General features: G+C 42.9%; 1 protein-coding gene across 3 annotated transcripts in view; it reads right to left on the bottom strand.

Moving 5' to 3' along the window:
* Nucleotides 1-6,202, bottom strand: part of TMEM117 (transmembrane protein 117) — a 483,102-nt gene extending 476,900 nt beyond the window's left edge. For 2 of the 3 annotated variants that reach the window (XM_053226143.1, XM_027035936.2), the window contains exon 1: nucleotides 6,063-6,202. The gene's annotated coding sequence lies outside the window, so the exon portion shown is untranslated. Of the gene's footprint in view, nucleotides 1-5,877; nucleotides 6,010-6,062 lie in introns of those variants that run through there. The other variant, XM_053226144.1, reaches the window with a different exon arrangement.
* Between the last annotated feature and the right edge of the window lie 10,279 nt (nucleotides 6,203-16,481).

The raw sequence follows: 16,481 nt of genomic DNA, 5'->3' as shown, positions 1-16,481 counted from the left end.
TAGGATGAATAAGTCTATTCATACTATTCCAGCGGACCTGGCTAGCATGATCAGAAAGAATCGGGGTCACATAACTGACTACAGGATTGCTTGAATTTTGTTCTTCTCTGAGCATCAAGTGTAAGTAGTTGGGTTGATCTGATTGTTCTTTTGCAATGCATCACTGATGCTCATTCTGTGATTTTCCAACTATGCCTAAAAAGAACACATCTCTGAGAGCTAGATTAATCCACACCATTCACTTCCCTCTTGTAAGTAATGACATGATTAGGTAGATGTCACTACCAATATCTTGGAAGCCTCTGCTTTTCCACATTATAGCAGTGATTGAAGAAGTTGGTTGGCTACAGGCTGGAACTTTACACTCTGATAATCCACAGGCCTCCAGTCATGGTTTCCAGCTCTAGATGGACTAATATTTATCATAGATATTAGGAATCCTATACATCTTACTACAAGTATTGTATTTCGGCTAATCTAAAGGCAAAGAATGGAGAGGTATTCAAAGGAAAAATGGGAAAGAGGTAAGGATACTCAAGTTGGGAGGGCACTGAACAAAGGCAGAGAAGAGACTTTCTTCTTCATCTGTAGGAGGTGCATCTGGAGTTCTGTGTGGCTGGAGCACAGACTGCTTGAGGGCATCTTGTGAGAGGCAAGGATAATTTGGGGCCAATTCAAGGAACATAGGCAAAAGTGTTGTTGTGTATTTTACTGAATAGAGACCAGAGAATGAAAAGTTTCAGAACTGAAAAGTGATATAACTGACTAGAGCAGAATTTGGGAGAGAATTCTCTGTCAGCTTAGATCATGAAAACTTGGTATGAGGCATAATGAAAGTGGGGAAAATAAGTTTATAGGCAACTTCAACAGTTTAAGTAAAAGATAATCAGGTCGTGGACTACAACAAAATAGATCCCCCAAGAATCGTTGTAATAATCTAACTGAACCAGAGTACCCTGCCTCCATCACTTATTAGAGTCTTTACGAATAAAGGAAAACACTGAAGGAGAGTGAATTTCATTTTTCTCAGAAGGGACCCTGGCTCAGGCAACAGTTCTTGCATAATAACAAGTCTGATTAAGATGGAGGACACCCTTGGGGCGCCTGGCAGGGGCACCTGGGTGGCTCAGTCGGTTAAGCGTCCGACTTTGGCTCAGTTCATGATCTCACTGTTCATGAGTTCGAGCCCAGTGTCAGGCTCTGTGCTGACAGCTCAGAGCCTGAAGCCTGCTTCAGATTCTCCCTCTCTCTCTGTCCCTCCCCTGCTCATGCTCTCTCTCTCTCTCTCTCTCTCTCAAAAATAAACATTAAAATTTTTTTAAAAAGATGGAGTTTACCCTTACATTTTTAAAAATTGGGCGCTTGCGTAGCTTACTCGATTGGGCATCTGACTTCAACGCAGGTCATGATCTCACGGTTTGTGAGTTCGAGCCCTGAGTCAGGCTCTGTGCTGACAACTCAGAGCCTGGAGCCTGCTTCAGATTCTGTGTCTCCCTCTCTCTCTACCCGTCCCCTGCTTGTACTCAGCCTCTCTCTGTCTCTCAAAAACAAATAAACATTATTTTATTTAAAAAAAAAATTTTTTTTTAATTTATGGATGCATCTGGAAAAGTCCTTGATGAATTAATGCTCTACAAAAGACACTACTACTGGCCAGGTAGAGTACACTGAGTGCACAGCCCTGCGAATACAGGTCTCAGCATCTAGTAACACCTAACCAGGTAACGTGCACAGGGCACTTCCATTGTGAAGGGCACCGGTCTAAAATAAAAAAAGAATCTCTCCAAGTTTTTTGAAGCTCCTTAGCATTTATGTCTGAAAATTCACCTGGAACCTCTCTTAGCTCTTATTAAAGGGCTTTGAAAAGATGACTGTGCCAAGAGTATAAACTGTAGCCCGGCACCTTGAATCCAATCTCTTGAAAAATAATTTTTAAAAAGACTTCCAGTACTTTACTTTTTGTGGTATGCACTTTGTGACACATACAGCTGTACTTTGGGCCATTCTTGGCTGTTTTAGTACAAGACAAAGTTAAAGGCTACAAGACAAAGAAGAGCCTCCTTTCTTCAATTACCCTAGTTCTAGCATAGTATTTAAAGTTCTTTGCAGTTCACAGAACACTGTTTACAATCATTTCATTTAATCCCTAGGATAATTGCTTTTAAAATTCTATGTCCAGGGGAGCCTAGGTGGCTCAGTTGGTTAAGTCCCCGACTTCAGTTCAGGTCATGACCTCACAGTTTGTGAGTTCAAGCCCTGCATCAGGCTCTGTGCTGACAACTCAAAGCCTGGAGCCTGCTTTGGATTCTGTGTCTCCGTCTCTCCTTGCCCCTCCCCTGCTCGCACTCTGTCTTTCTCTCTCTCTCAAAAATAAATGAGCATTAAGAAAATAATATAATTAAATTAAATTAAAATAAAATAAAATTCTACCTCCAAAAGGCAGACACAGTTTAAAACTGTTTAATATTTTTTCCTTAAAAGATAAATAAGGATAGCAGCCTATATTTATATCATATTTTACCTTTTAGTGTTTTTAATGGGCAAAACCACACCATTAGAATGACACTAGAATGATTCAAAGGAATCAGGAGCGTGAGTTTTTCAAAGGGCAGCCTGATGTGCTGGGAGGAATATGGTCCAGTTCTAACTGCTACTTACTAGCTCTGTGACCTTGGGGAAATGCCTAACCTCTTGGAGATTCCACTTCTTCGCCAGTAAAATCCCAGTAAAAGTACTTCACTCAGAGCACTGTAGTGAAGACCTAAGGAGATTTCATCTGTAAAGTGCCTGGTCATTTCCAGCCACTTCCTACCCTGAAGGCCACTGTTAAAATACAAATGAGTCTTGGTCATTCCCACTAATAATGAGCATGATGGTAATAGCACCTACACATTACATTTACGGAGTGATTTTTTATGTTATTCTCACCATTAAAGTATTTTTAATGCAACTGTACAAGGTAAAGGATGAATGCTATCCTTACTGTGCAAATATTGAAGCTGAGGCTCAGAAAGCTTAAGCTACTTGTCCAAAATCGTATTTAGAAAGTGTTAATTCCATGATAACATTCATCATTCATTTGTTCAACATTTACCAGTTGCTTATTTGTGCCAGGCACTGGCCTACCCATCAGGGTTGCTAACAGATGACACTCCTGTTGTTTTGCATGTTACAGTCTCACTGAGGGAAACAGACCTTAAACAGAAAAGAAAATAGATACATAATATTTTAAAAAGCTGTAAGGTGATGGAGGAAGTTACTGGGGAATGTCAGCAGGGAGGGAAATTAAAGTAGGCTTCACTATAAGGTGACATTTGGACAGAACCTCAAGGAAGGGAGGGAAGCAAGCAGGTATCTGGGAAAGAGGGACCTAGACACAGAGAACAAAACATTGCAAAAATCTGTGCTGAGTGAATGATTAGCACATTTAAGGAACAGCAAAAAAGCTAGTGTGACCGGATAGACTGTGGATGCAGGGGAGTGTGAAAGGAGATGGAGCCTGCAAGGTAGCATCCGATTGTGAGGTGGCCTTTAGTGATCTGGCCTTGAAGCCGTCCAATGTGTGTGGGCTTTCCCTTGTGTGATTCGGGAAACAGGAGACTGAGTGACACATGTGAGTTACATGTCAGAAGGGCCACATTTCTGTCTGGTGGTTGGAAATGTATGAACTTCCAGACATTTAAACGGAAGAGCTGACGACAGTTACATGATGGATTGGATGTGGGCAGGGCCTGGCAAAACCCAGACTGGAACTGCCATTTCCTGAGAGGAACACCACCGAAGCAGACATGGACAGCACAATAATCATTAACATTTCTTAGTGCTTTTTATATGTTACGCAAGTACTTTTCATTCAGTACCTCAGTTAGTCCTTATACCAGCCCTTTGGCTTTACCAATAAAGGAGTGGAGACTCAGAAAGGTTATAATCTGCCCAAGGTCATATAGGTACCAACCAGTGGAAACAGGAGAAGTACCTCTATGACCCCAAAGTCAATATTCTCAATAACTACTATGGTCCCTACACCGAGAAGTATAAAATACAGACTAAAGTTCCAATGGGAAGGAAGCAGGGGCACTAGGAACCATTAAGTACTAGGTGATAACTTGTACCTAGTAGGCATTCAACAAATATTTGCTATTGAATTAATAAATGAAAAAAAAAATTATGGATCATGATGGGATAATGAACCAGCCTTGAGTAAGAAGAAAAAAAAAAAAAAACAAAAAACACTGAAGATTCCATTCCAGAGAGAACAAACTCTGGATAAGGGGATATTCAAGTCTATAAAAGGACACATGGCAGAAAAATGGAGAAACCAAATATACATTTGCCTGGACCAGCCCTAAGGTCTTGGTATATTATCCTGAAATGTTAGATGAAAGGCAGGCATGAGGAGATTACATATAGCATTCTACATAATGCGAATGCTTAATACAGGTTTTAAAAACACAAATCGCAATAATAACAGAACTAAGTTGGAACTTCTTGCTTTTGGTCCAATACCAGAGACCATACAGCCTTTTAAATAAAAAGCAACCTTTTAAGTCAATCAATGAAACCACCCTAAGTGACTTTACATAGATACCAGGATGGTATTTGTAGTACCCTTGCTAATTTAGAGGATCATATCCATAAATCCCTTCCTAGACTTTCTCTTCATATTGTTTTCAACCTTAAGTGATTTTCTTTCCTTGTTCTTATCCTGCAGTCTTTGGGATAACAAAGTTCTAAATCATGCAAATTTTTAAAACAGAGAAGCTGAAGCAAAGTAGGTCTGGAGTTCTCTCTAATTAGTTAACTTTTCATTAAAATGGCAAAGTATTTATGAACACTTTCATGTCATAAAGTTGAAACATATTCACCAATTAATTCTTTAAAAATGCTTAGAGCTCTTTTTAGCAATATCTGTTTATGATAAAGAATCTAAACAAACACCAAAGAAAATAATAGTTCAAGAATAAAGTAAAATTCATTCATATCTGAAATTATTTTTTAAATAGCTGGCAGTTTAAAGAAGCATATTAAATAAAATAGACAAGTATTGGTTTCTGAGCAAAGGATCAAATGGAGGTGGAGTGGGAGTGGGGATAAACACCCAAGTTAAAATTTCAAAATCCATACGTGCTTTTAAACTACATAGATGGGGGGGGGGGGTGTTAGGAAGTGTAGGCATGGTAAAAAATTAAAAACTTTACAACAAAAATAGTTTTTACAGAGATTCTACTATTCTTTATATTCAATAAATTGTAAGGAATGTTTTCTGAAGACAAAACTAAACCCTGAAATCTTCCTAGAAGTCCTTCTATGGATTTCAAACAGTATGTCATTTATAATGAGGGGTAAATATATTTGTTCAACATACCCTTTTTTTTGGTTCATTAGACACACAAATACTAAAACAAGCATGTGATGTTTACTACCCGCTCTCACACCCATACACAGAGTTCATTGTTCCACAGAGGGTAGAATGAATAATGGTAGCCCAAGTGTTACCACATGGACCTACTACACTTGTGGGCCTATGGCATTTTCAAAAATAGGAATCGCCAAATAGCTTTCTTTAGCCACAATAAAGTTAGTAAACACTCAAGTTTTGTTTTTTTGCTTTTTTGCTTTTATGGGGAACGCCCCAAAACAGCAACCTGTTAATTTAATTAACAAACAATACGTAGTGCTTCTCCAGCGCTCCAGTGCTAGTAATCAGCGAAGCGAGGAAAGTTCAAGGTCTGTCCTGGTAACCCTGGGAGCCCCGGAGTTCCAGGGTTCCTCACCGACAGCCTTCCACCTAGGAGTCTCAACTGCCCTTTCGCAAAAGGACCGGTGCATCCGTTACCGCCTCTTCCCACCCCCCAACCCCCACGCTTGACACTTAACCCTGCCTCCTGGCGTGCCATCCTCGGGAACCGAGGAAACGCGCCGGGGGAACTGGGGGACGGGGGGCCGCGGCCGCTTCCGCATTCGCGGGCAGGGACGAGGGGGCGGCCGGGCTAGCAGGGCTCCGCTGCGGCCGGCCCGAGCGGCGGGGGAGGCGCGCCCAGCGCCCGGGCCCGCGTACTCACCGGCTGGGGCCGCGCGGGCGCGGGGTGTCTGCAACACCGGAGAGCCGGGCGAGCACAGCCCTCCGCCGCGCCGGCGGCCTCGCTGGGAAGAGCGGCGAGACGGCCCGCCGGCGTCGCTGCCGCCGCTGCTGTCACCGAGCTATAAATACCGGCTCGGCCCACACTCGCCGCCGCCTACGCCGGGCGCCCTCCGCAAAGTCCGCCGGCCGCGGGCCGGGCAGCCGGGGCGCAAGGGCGACGGCGACGGCGCCGCGCAGGTGACCGCGATGGCTCCAGCTGTTCGGCAGCCTCCGCAGCTGGAGGCATGGCCTCCCGCCGCCGCCGCCCCCGCCCTCCCGCTCCCCTCCCGCCTGCGCCGCGGGCCGACTCCAGCCCGCGGGCCGCGCGCGCCGCGCCGAGCCCGCCCCGGCCGGGCCCGCCTCTGCAGAGCAGGCGGCTGCAGACCCAGGACCACTTGGGAAGCGGCGGAGGCGGGGGCGGGGTGGGAGTGGGGTTGGAGTGGGGTGGGGGGGCGGTTGGCTTCAGCCTAGCGTGTCAGCAGCAGTCCCTTCGTCCTGGGGGAATCCGCAGACTTCTTGCAAAATCCACCATCCTGCAGGGAACCAATGAGATTCCCAGGTGGAATAGCCTCAAAGAAGTGCAAACTTTCTAATGCAGTCTCAGGTCATATAGAGCATCCTTTCTGCTTTTGCCAGTTGGCGATGTGGAGGTGGGGTGGGGAGAGACAGCCCGGGAGGATATGAGTAGTCTTACACTTACTTTCCATACACTTACTTTCCAGCCTGTCCGATCTGGCACACCCCACGCAAATATAGTCACACATTTGTTCACATATTTATAAACTCACACACATTCACACACACTTAGAAATGGACAGATATATGTACACATGCATATATACCCATACACACGTATACAATCACACATACATTCATAATACAGTTATGCATACATATATCAGAAGCACACACATGTGCAATATTGTTGAAGCTTGAAGCTCTCAGGAACCTATCATGCTGTAATTCTTAAACGCTTTATCTGTAGCATGGCAGAGGAAGACCTTTGACCACATTTGACCAATTCCTTTCTTTCTGATGTAACCTCCATCACATGTGTGTGTGGCCTTTGTTTCCTTCCACACCAAATAACAACTGCTACCTCAGTTTACCAGCTGCTTATACTGTATTAAAAGGTGCTTTCCAGTATACTGATATTCTGTGCAAATGGAAGTGATCCCTAGTTGGTAGAGTCAGATGGAAAATGGGATAATTCCTATATGCCTCCAATAGCAGACATATGAAGAGAAAAATAGCCTCTCTCCTGGACTGGCAGCATGATTCAGGAATGTTCTGGGTAGCAAGAGGGAGAGCTGAGATGTCAGCAGATTTTGAGATGGGACAGAGAGAGCCACTCCCAAATCCTGCAGTATAGCTAATCTACACAGGCATAACTGGGAGTTCACTGCCATACTTCTCACTAGCTTGACATATGTTCAAGCTTCTAAGAATGACCACGTGTATCTACAGTACAGTCATAGTTTGTAATCATCTTCTGGAACTCTTAGCTTGGTAAGATTCTTTTTAGTGAAGCTTTCACAAGTGTTCCCAGAAAGAGCTGTTTCCTATGCTAGCACTTTGTACATTTTACGATGACACTTCTTACATTGAATGTACTTTTTTCACCATGTCTTTTTCTCCCCCACTAAGCCATGAACTCTTGAAAGGCAGAGACTAAGTCTTACCAATGCATCCTCAACACCTAACATAGTGAATGATGGTAATGGCCCAATAAATAGTAGATTAATTCTACAGATTATTAGAGTCTACAGTGCTTTTATAATTATAATCAGGATTATTTTCCAAATGATGATTAAACTGTGTAACTGTCTAACATGGATTCCATGTGCTATATTTTCTTTGTATCTCCATTTAAAGCAAGGATGTCTTCAGTCAGTTGAAACTGGAAAACATTAAAGTTTCACAAACTATGCAGCACAGTACTGATATCTGTGGCTTGTTAACCAACCCCTCGCCCTCAAGAAACAAAAGAAAACAAAACAGAAGCACTTTTCCTGTCATTAAAAGTCTGTAAAACTACTATATTTCAGAGGATAGTGAAGTAAAAATCAATGAGCGGCTTCTTTTCTGACTATGTGAGAGATAGAGCTCACTTTACTTCACAATCAGTTGAATTAGACGGTGTCCATTAAAATGAACTTAAATTAGTCAGAACTGAAACGTCTGCCCTCGGTTGCACCGTGCTTGTTTATCCTACCTTTGTATCCCTGTATTCTTAACATATGGCCTTGCTTTCTTTAATAATAATTTCAAGAATAAGCTCAACTAATGCTTACCATTTGCTCTTAGTTGAGGGATCTCCAGGTTTAAAGAATATAACTCCCTAGGACCACTTCAGGGCAAAATATTGAAATGACCAAGGTTTTCTTCAGCATCCATTATCCTAAAAGAGCCATTTACCACTGACTAAGAAGCTTTTGCCCTTTGCTTTGCCAGCCACCCAAGATCCCCAGTCCAGTCCTAAGAACCAGGCAGAGGAACAGCCTCTGCACTTGATCTTTGTCACACTAGTCACACATAGCGATAATAGCTCACCTTACTGAAGGCTTGTTGTCTACCAGGCCCATCCCATGTATCAAAATGTTTGCTCTCTGCAATAGAGGAAAAAGGCACACAAAGACTGAGGGGCTCATGCAAGACCTCATGACTAGCCAGAGAGGTGGAGTAAGGAGTAAGGACTTGCCAATCCACATTTACCTCTCATCTTACGCTTCCTCCCCATGTTCCAGGACAGGGGTGCCGGTTTTACAGCCAGGAGACCCAGAATAGGGATTATCGGTGAGAATTCTGTTCCACCACAACCCTAGCTATAACTACTATAAAAAAAAATCAGTAAGAATCCCTAGGTCTCACTTTCTTCACCACTGAAGTGGTGAGATATTAGATCTGAATATGGACTTATGAGTCCAACATAGGACATTTGGCCAGTTCAAGGAGAGATCCTACTTAGGATTAGGTACTGTGCTCCCCATTCTCCAGTCTCTTTCCATCCCAGTCACTACCACACAGACCTGTTGGGAGATTTAAATGCCCTAATGTGTGTAAGATGCCTATATATACACTGTCAAGTACATAATAGGTGGTCAATAAAGACCATCCTTCCTTCCCATTAATGTTCCATGAAAACTTTCCTCAGGGCCAAAATCTATTGATCTGGTATACAGAATGTGATTCCTTACTCACAGAAATTAATTATTTCTCTAGTGTTGGCCAGCAGTGTTAGAAATGGTATAGATAGAAAGAAGCCCCAGGAAGAAACGAAATGGCAGAACTTCAGATCTCTCACTCAATTCATCATTACTGTAACCCAAACAGTTTTTTTTTCCATTTCTTTTCCATAGAGGATATCAGCAAATTGGCCACAGCTTCAGACAGTGTCAGGACAATGATTGGAAACTCTCAAATCACACTATCCAATCATCTTCTCACTCCACCTCCACATACAAAGTCAACCCTGCAGACAGGCTTAGAAGTGTGTCTTATTTATGTATAATTCCTTTGTAAATTCTGACCCCAAAGTGCAGAAATCAGAAGTCACCACATGAGATGACGTTTCTGTTTACCTCACATAGGTTAGTAATACAGTTATACTCTATATTTAAAAAAAAAGAAAAAGAAAGCTCAATATACACTTCAGAAATTGGTGAAAATGTTGATTATGACCAAACTAAACCCTCCCTAAATGGCAAACGGAAGCTCTAGTCACAAGCATCAGGAATCTCTACCAAGTCTATCAGGAAACATTCTCATCAGTGGTTTGGTAGACTCTAAGCAAAACTATTTTTAATTTCCAATAGGTCAATCAGGATGATGCTAATTGCACACTCCAAATATAAACAGCATAATTTCTTTATTGCCAAGGATGCAAGAACAGAAATTTGAACATAATTTCCTTCTGGTATTTAAAGGCCGGTGACTTCACTGCCAGCATTTTCCTCAACAGTCCAAATCACAAATGTCCAGTTCCCTTGTACCCAAGGTGTGCTAATATATTTTAGTCCACATGTCCTGAATTTTTCTTGGGAAAAGATGCTCATCACATGTCTAACTGCTTGGAATATTAGAGCCTGTGCTCTGGAATCCTGGTTCAGCCACATAGTAGGAATGTGATATTAAGCAAATTCCTTAACCTCTCTGTCCATTAGTGGTACGTGCCTCATAGGTTGTTAGAGGGATTAAATAATGTGTGTCACACTTTTTTTTAATTTCTTAAATGTTTATTTTATTTTTGAGAAAGAGAGAGACAGAGTGCGAGCAGGGCGGGCTCAGAGGGAGAGGGAGACACAGAATCTGAAGTAGGCTACAGTCTCTGAGCTGTCAGCACACAACCCAACACGGGGCTCAAATTCACAAACCGTGAGATCATGACCTGAGCCAAAGGCGGACGCTCAACAGACTGAGCCACCCCAGGGCCCCATGTGTGTTACACTTTTAACATTCGGTCTGTCCATGTTAAGTTCTCCATAAATGTTCTTTTTATTATCATTGTTATTCATCTCATCTCTGCCCTGCTAATATTCAGTACATCCCATCGTTTCTTTTACCAAAGGACAGATTCACCTAGCCTTCCCTTTACCCTGGAAGTGGACGGACAAAGGGATTTTTCTGTGCGGTTTTTAAAGCAAAGGGGTCATGCAAACAGAAGGCAAGCTAGCAGTCATAGCAGAAGTAGGACTGTCACCTGCCTGGTGCCCAGCATCACCCGTGATTCATATGCAGTCCTGAAGAATCTGCATAAATGCAACAGTTCCTTCAAAGAGCCCTTGCTCTTATAACAGAGAGAGACAATTGTTTCACTGCCCACTCCCTTCAGCTCCTTTCACTGCTTTGTTGCTTTCTTCTCTACCCCACAACCCACTCATACATACACAGAGACCCTAAAACCTGAGCAGTGCCTCACTTCAAGGGAGTAGTGATTGATTAAGACTAGTGATGACTTCATCCACAGGAATGTGACTGCTGGTTTTAAATGGCAAATTTGCCTTTGGGCAGTTTTGAGCTGACCTTTCCTTTCTTCCTGCTTGGTTTCTCCTAAAACAAATCGTCTTTTTCCTTCTTCAAGCTGTTTCCAGCAGACCCACTTAGACAGGTTTGATAGAGTTAGCCCAAGGGGAGGAGGTTTGATGTGAGGTAACACAAAAATATATTGGCTTTCCAAACCTCTTGATTTCATTTAAAAGTACCAAATATGCCACCCAATCAATAACATATCCAAAGCAACTAGACCATCAAAGCACTGCAAGGTGCTGAGGTTTCAAAGATAAATACAGTGTGTCTGTTTCCTCAGGAAACTCATGATCTAAGTGAGCAGACAAGAAATAGCTTCTAATCACCATAAATAGTAATACAAGGTGACGTATGATTGGGGCCAAATGCATTTTACTGACCATAAGGGCTATAGAAATTTGAAGAAGAAAAATAAAATTATCCTTCGGAGTTGCTATAGAAGACCAGATGGGAAAAGAAGCTTGAGGCAAATAATGAAGGGTAAGAAGAATTTAGATAAGCAGAAAAGAGAGAAGAAATTCCAGCAAATAGGACAGCGCAGAACAGTGCTCATTACCCAGAAGATGGGGAGGGGGAGGAGCAGGAATGCTATGGTCTTTTCACTGGAGTGGGTAGTAGGAGACAGTGAAATATGTCATTTAATGAAGTAGGGAAGGCCAGGCTGTTGAGAAGGGACTTCTCAGTTCCAACCCTTGTAGCAGTAGGGGGTGGGACCAGGGAGACAGGATAAGGGGGAGTAAAGGGAAGGTAAGAAAAATACTGGGCACCGAGAATTTTAAATTATAAGAAATGAAAATGATGTACTTATGTGTTTGAAGATAACAGTCATATTTTCATGTAGCCATAAAATGAGAAACAGTAAGCCTCCCCTCCACCCACAAACTGGAAGGACTGCTCTCCCTGCCTCCCTCATGGGTTAGAGGGAGCAGTTCCCCCCACCTTCCGCCTTTCTGGTTCATATGAAGAAATAAGAAAGAGCTGTGCAAAGCTGTCTTTCAGAGTCTGGGTCCCCTCCTCCATGGTCGCTGCTCAGCCTGGAGGCCTGCCTGGCTCACACCACTGAGTTTTAGCATGTCCTTTAGAAAACTGAGTTTCACAGGGGCACCTGAACCTGGTGGCTCAGTCAGTTAAGCGTCCGACTGCCGATCTCAGCTTGGTTCATGATCTCACAGTCCATGGGTTCAAGCTCCATGTTGGTTGGGCGCTGCACTGACAGTATGGAGCCTACTGGGATTCTCTTTCTCCCTCTCTCTCCACCCCTCCCCTGCTCTCTCTCTCTCTCTCTCTCTCTGTCTCTCAAAATAAATAAATAAACATTTTTAAAAAACTGAGTTTCAAAGACAACATCTTCTGCTCAAAGTCAGCACTCATGTGTGTTAGGTGTTACTATCCTTAACTTCATAATATTGTGGACGAATTTATCTGTGGTACAATCCACTCGTCCTTTTATCCACAAGTAAGCAAATATCTCTTGTACTCACCGTATTTGTTTCTTAGGCTACCATAACAAATTATCCCAAACAGTAGCTTACAACAACAGAAATGTATTTTCTCACAGTTCTGGGGACCAGAAGGCTGAATTCCCAGGGCCAGCAGGGCCATGCTGAGGCTCTGGGAAAGAAAGCTTCCTTGCCTCTTCCAGTTTCTGGTGGTTCCTGGAGTTCCTCAGCTTAAAGATATGCTTCACTCCAATCTCTGCTCCAACTTCACCTCACCTTCTCTTCTGTGTCTCTGTGTGGCCAATTTCTCATCTCCCTTCTCTTATAAAGACACCAGTCATCAGATTTAGGACCCACCCCAAATCCAAGATGATTTCATCTCAAGATTCTTAACTAGTTATTTCTACAAAGACCTTATTTCCAAATAAGATCAAATTCTGAGGTTCTGAGTGGGCACGAATTTTGGTGGGACACTGTTCAATCTACAGCATTTATGTTCATAAAGAAGCAAGTATCCCCTAACTAAATGTTATAATTTTACTTACAGTAGTGGGTTATTCCTTCAATATAGGGTAAAAATACACAGAAGTCATTTACTTAATGATAAAGATTATTTTTTGTACAACTATCCCTTCAAAATGTATTATCCAAATCTCTCACATCATGACTCCAGCATTGTTCAGCACCGGGTGTTTATTTTGCTTCTCTATGTGGAGGTATATTAGGCCTCTGAATGCCAAGGTTATTTGCCTGTTATTTAAGCTTCCATTCCAAAATGTAAAACCATCATTTGCGGGAAGTCCTTCTGTGTCAGATACTTCCAAGTTCTGACCTTACTGTGATGAAAAAGACAAAGCCTCTGCTTTCACACAGCTTATTCTAGTGAGTAACACAAAAATGCATAATGATATAATTTTATTAGAAAAGTAGATAGAATTATAGCATCAAGTAAGAAAGCATATAGGGTTAAAATTTTAAAAAGAATGGCCAGGGTGAGCTTCTTTCATGGGACATTTAGGCAGAAAAATTAAGCTAGCTCCTGCTGCCACAACTTTTTTTTTTTTAATATTTATTTGTTTTTGAGAGAGACAGAGCACGAGGGAGGGAGGGGCAGAGAGAGAGGGAGACAGAATCCGAAGCAGGCTCCAGGCTCTGAGCTGTCAGCACAGAGCCCGACGCGGGGCTGGAACTCACAGACTGTGAGATTATGACCTGAGCCGAAGCTGGACGCTTAACCAACTGAGCCACCCAGGCACCCCTCCTGCTGCCACAACTTTATATCTCTTTCCTCCACTGCATTTTGCTAGAGGTGCTAAATAGTACACATACTACATTAACCATAATCATACTAATATAACCAGAAATCTTGATGTCAATGGGTATTCTGGTCATTGTATTGCCAACTGCCACACACTGATGCATCTGTGGTGTATCCAGTCACAATTGCTGCACTCCAAGCACTATTCTAGGTGCAGGTATATACGGGAAATGCACAGACAAAAATCCCAGTGTCCTGTAACTCCACTAGGATGGGGCTTGCATTCCAGCAGTACACTTGAAAACGGGAAGCTCAGCTTTGATCCCCAGTTCTAACTCTCACTTTTCCCTTACCTTCAGTCAATCATTTTATGGTTCTAGGTCTCAGTTTCCAAATCTATAAAGTAGGGAAATCGGACCAGACATTCTCAAAATGCCCTTCTGACTGTAGCACTCTATTGTCTTAGGGTAAATAGCAACCTGAATTACCATAGCTAAGGAGCCATGTTAAATGTGATTCCAAGTCAGGCAGCACCAGTATCCTGGGAATCATGAGCAGAAAACAATAGCAGGGATCCTAGACCCTGGATTCTGCAGTCAGGTAGATCGTACCATTGCTGGAAGATGACATTGTTGATTCTGAAGCAAAGGTCCCAGTGGCAATTGTAAGTACGGGAGATCTAGCCTCTGGGGGTAGTGAGCTGCCAAAACACAACAGGGCATTCAATGGCTTCTCCAAAAGTTGAGTTAATACATGTGAAGCACTTAGAAGAGTGCCTGGCACAGAGTAAACCTCAATAAATAAGGCTGTTGTTATTGTTGGCTTGTCCCAGAAGAACTGGATTACACTTAGAGAGCCAAGAGAGAATGACTAGACAGACATGGCAAGACTTGGATAAGAAAGCAGGCTACTCAGCAAGGCATGCTGGGGCCTGCTCCATAGGCCATGCTGGTCCCCACCCACCAAAGGTGCAAACACACCTTAATTGCCTCGGTCTTGGGCAATTAAGTGCATGATGATGAGTTTCAATGAAAGGAAATAAAAGATATGTCTGCGTGCAGGCTTCGAAGGACAATAATACTTTGGATACAGACAATGATAAGTTTGAGATATCCAGGTAAAGACGGTAGAGATTTCCCTACAGTAGGTAGTTGTAACTATAGATCCATAACTTAGGCAAGAAGCTGGAGCTGAAATAACAGATGTGGCAGCCACAGTATCCATTATGAGTCAGTGTTTCTGAAGTGTGGTCTCCAGACCATCTGTGTTACAGTAAACTAAGGTGGGTGTTAAGAGCAAACTTCAGAATCCAGTTACTGAATCAGAACCTCATACAGTGGGGTTTAGCAACCTCCATTTTGATAAACTCCTGAGTGACTCATATACACATTTAAGTTGAAGGAACATAAGTAGAGGGAATTTTTTATATTACAACTCTACAGAAAACGTTGTATAAGGAGAATATGGGAGAAAAGGCATCCAGAGAAGCCTTGTAGATATGGGCCTGTGGTACCTGGAATTCAGTCACTTCATATCACTTATGAAGTAGGGTTCAACCTAGACTTCACAATAGGATAATCCGATGCTTGGGACCCATCCCAGGTCAACGAAATTGGTATCTCTTAGCGGGAATAAAGTGGGTCTTTTCCTTCCAGAGTCCCAAATAGCTGCCCCACACCAAAGCTTGCAAATGGGTGGCAGTTTGACCTGTAGATTATTTTCTTTGACTCTCTCACTATTTTAAAATTTTAATTCAGTTGTAAATATTTTAAAACCAGTACATTTCACATTTTAAAAAAATTGAATGTGTAGTTTCTCAGGAAAATTTGAAGAACTGGTTTTGTTGGGCCTCCATTCTTGAATGGCAAAACAGCTGCTCCAACACAGCATTTTGCAGTCCTCTGGGTTACCCGTCTGGTCACAGCCTCTTAAAGCATTTGACGCCTACAATGCACACTCTCAATGGGCTTTATCGCCTCGGTTTTCCTCATGCTCACCCTGCATCCCAGTCTCCACACCAGCCTCTCTTGTCACAGATCCTGTTAAAGAACAAAATTTCAACTGAGTAAACTTGAAGATCTAACTGGCTTTTTTAAGCAATTCATGAATTATACAGCATCCCACCCAGCAAGGAGAGGGGAGTTCTGAGGAGTTCTACAAAATGGAAAGTTTTTGTAGGAAGGAAGGCAGGGCAAGCAAGTTATTGTTCCAGGCAAGGTCACCTCCCCTTTGTCGAAAAACAGGGGGTGTTCTTAGGTGGACTACCTTGTCTTCCTTTGGGGGAGGGGATAGACAGGGCCCATGTGACAGGTTAGCCCATTGGTGCCACCAGAAGATTCCTGACTAACCAGCTGCGACCACATTTCTGAGGGAAGTTGAAGCTGTAATTGGATTAAGTATTGAGCCCCAATTTGGTGTCTTAAGCCTAAGCCTGGCTTAGCCTGTGGTTTTCTTTTTAACAATTCCAAAGTCCCCCTCAGCATGGCACACAGTTTGGGGAAACCATGTGAGGCAGGCCCCCGTTTGTCTGCTGATTTCATCCTGTGCTTCCCATTTCTTCAAGCCGTGGTCCCCAACATCTCAGGTCCCATGGAGAGGACTGGTACAGCTGCCTGGAACAGCACTCCCCCCTGCCAAG

This window comes from Acinonyx jubatus, chromosome B4 (assembly GCF_027475565.1).
Source record: "Acinonyx jubatus isolate Ajub_Pintada_27869175 chromosome B4, VMU_Ajub_asm_v1.0, whole genome shotgun sequence".
Classification (NCBI taxonomy): domain Eukaryota; kingdom Metazoa; phylum Chordata; class Mammalia; order Carnivora; family Felidae; genus Acinonyx; species Acinonyx jubatus.
This window is presented reverse-complemented; position numbering and strand designations above follow the sequence as displayed.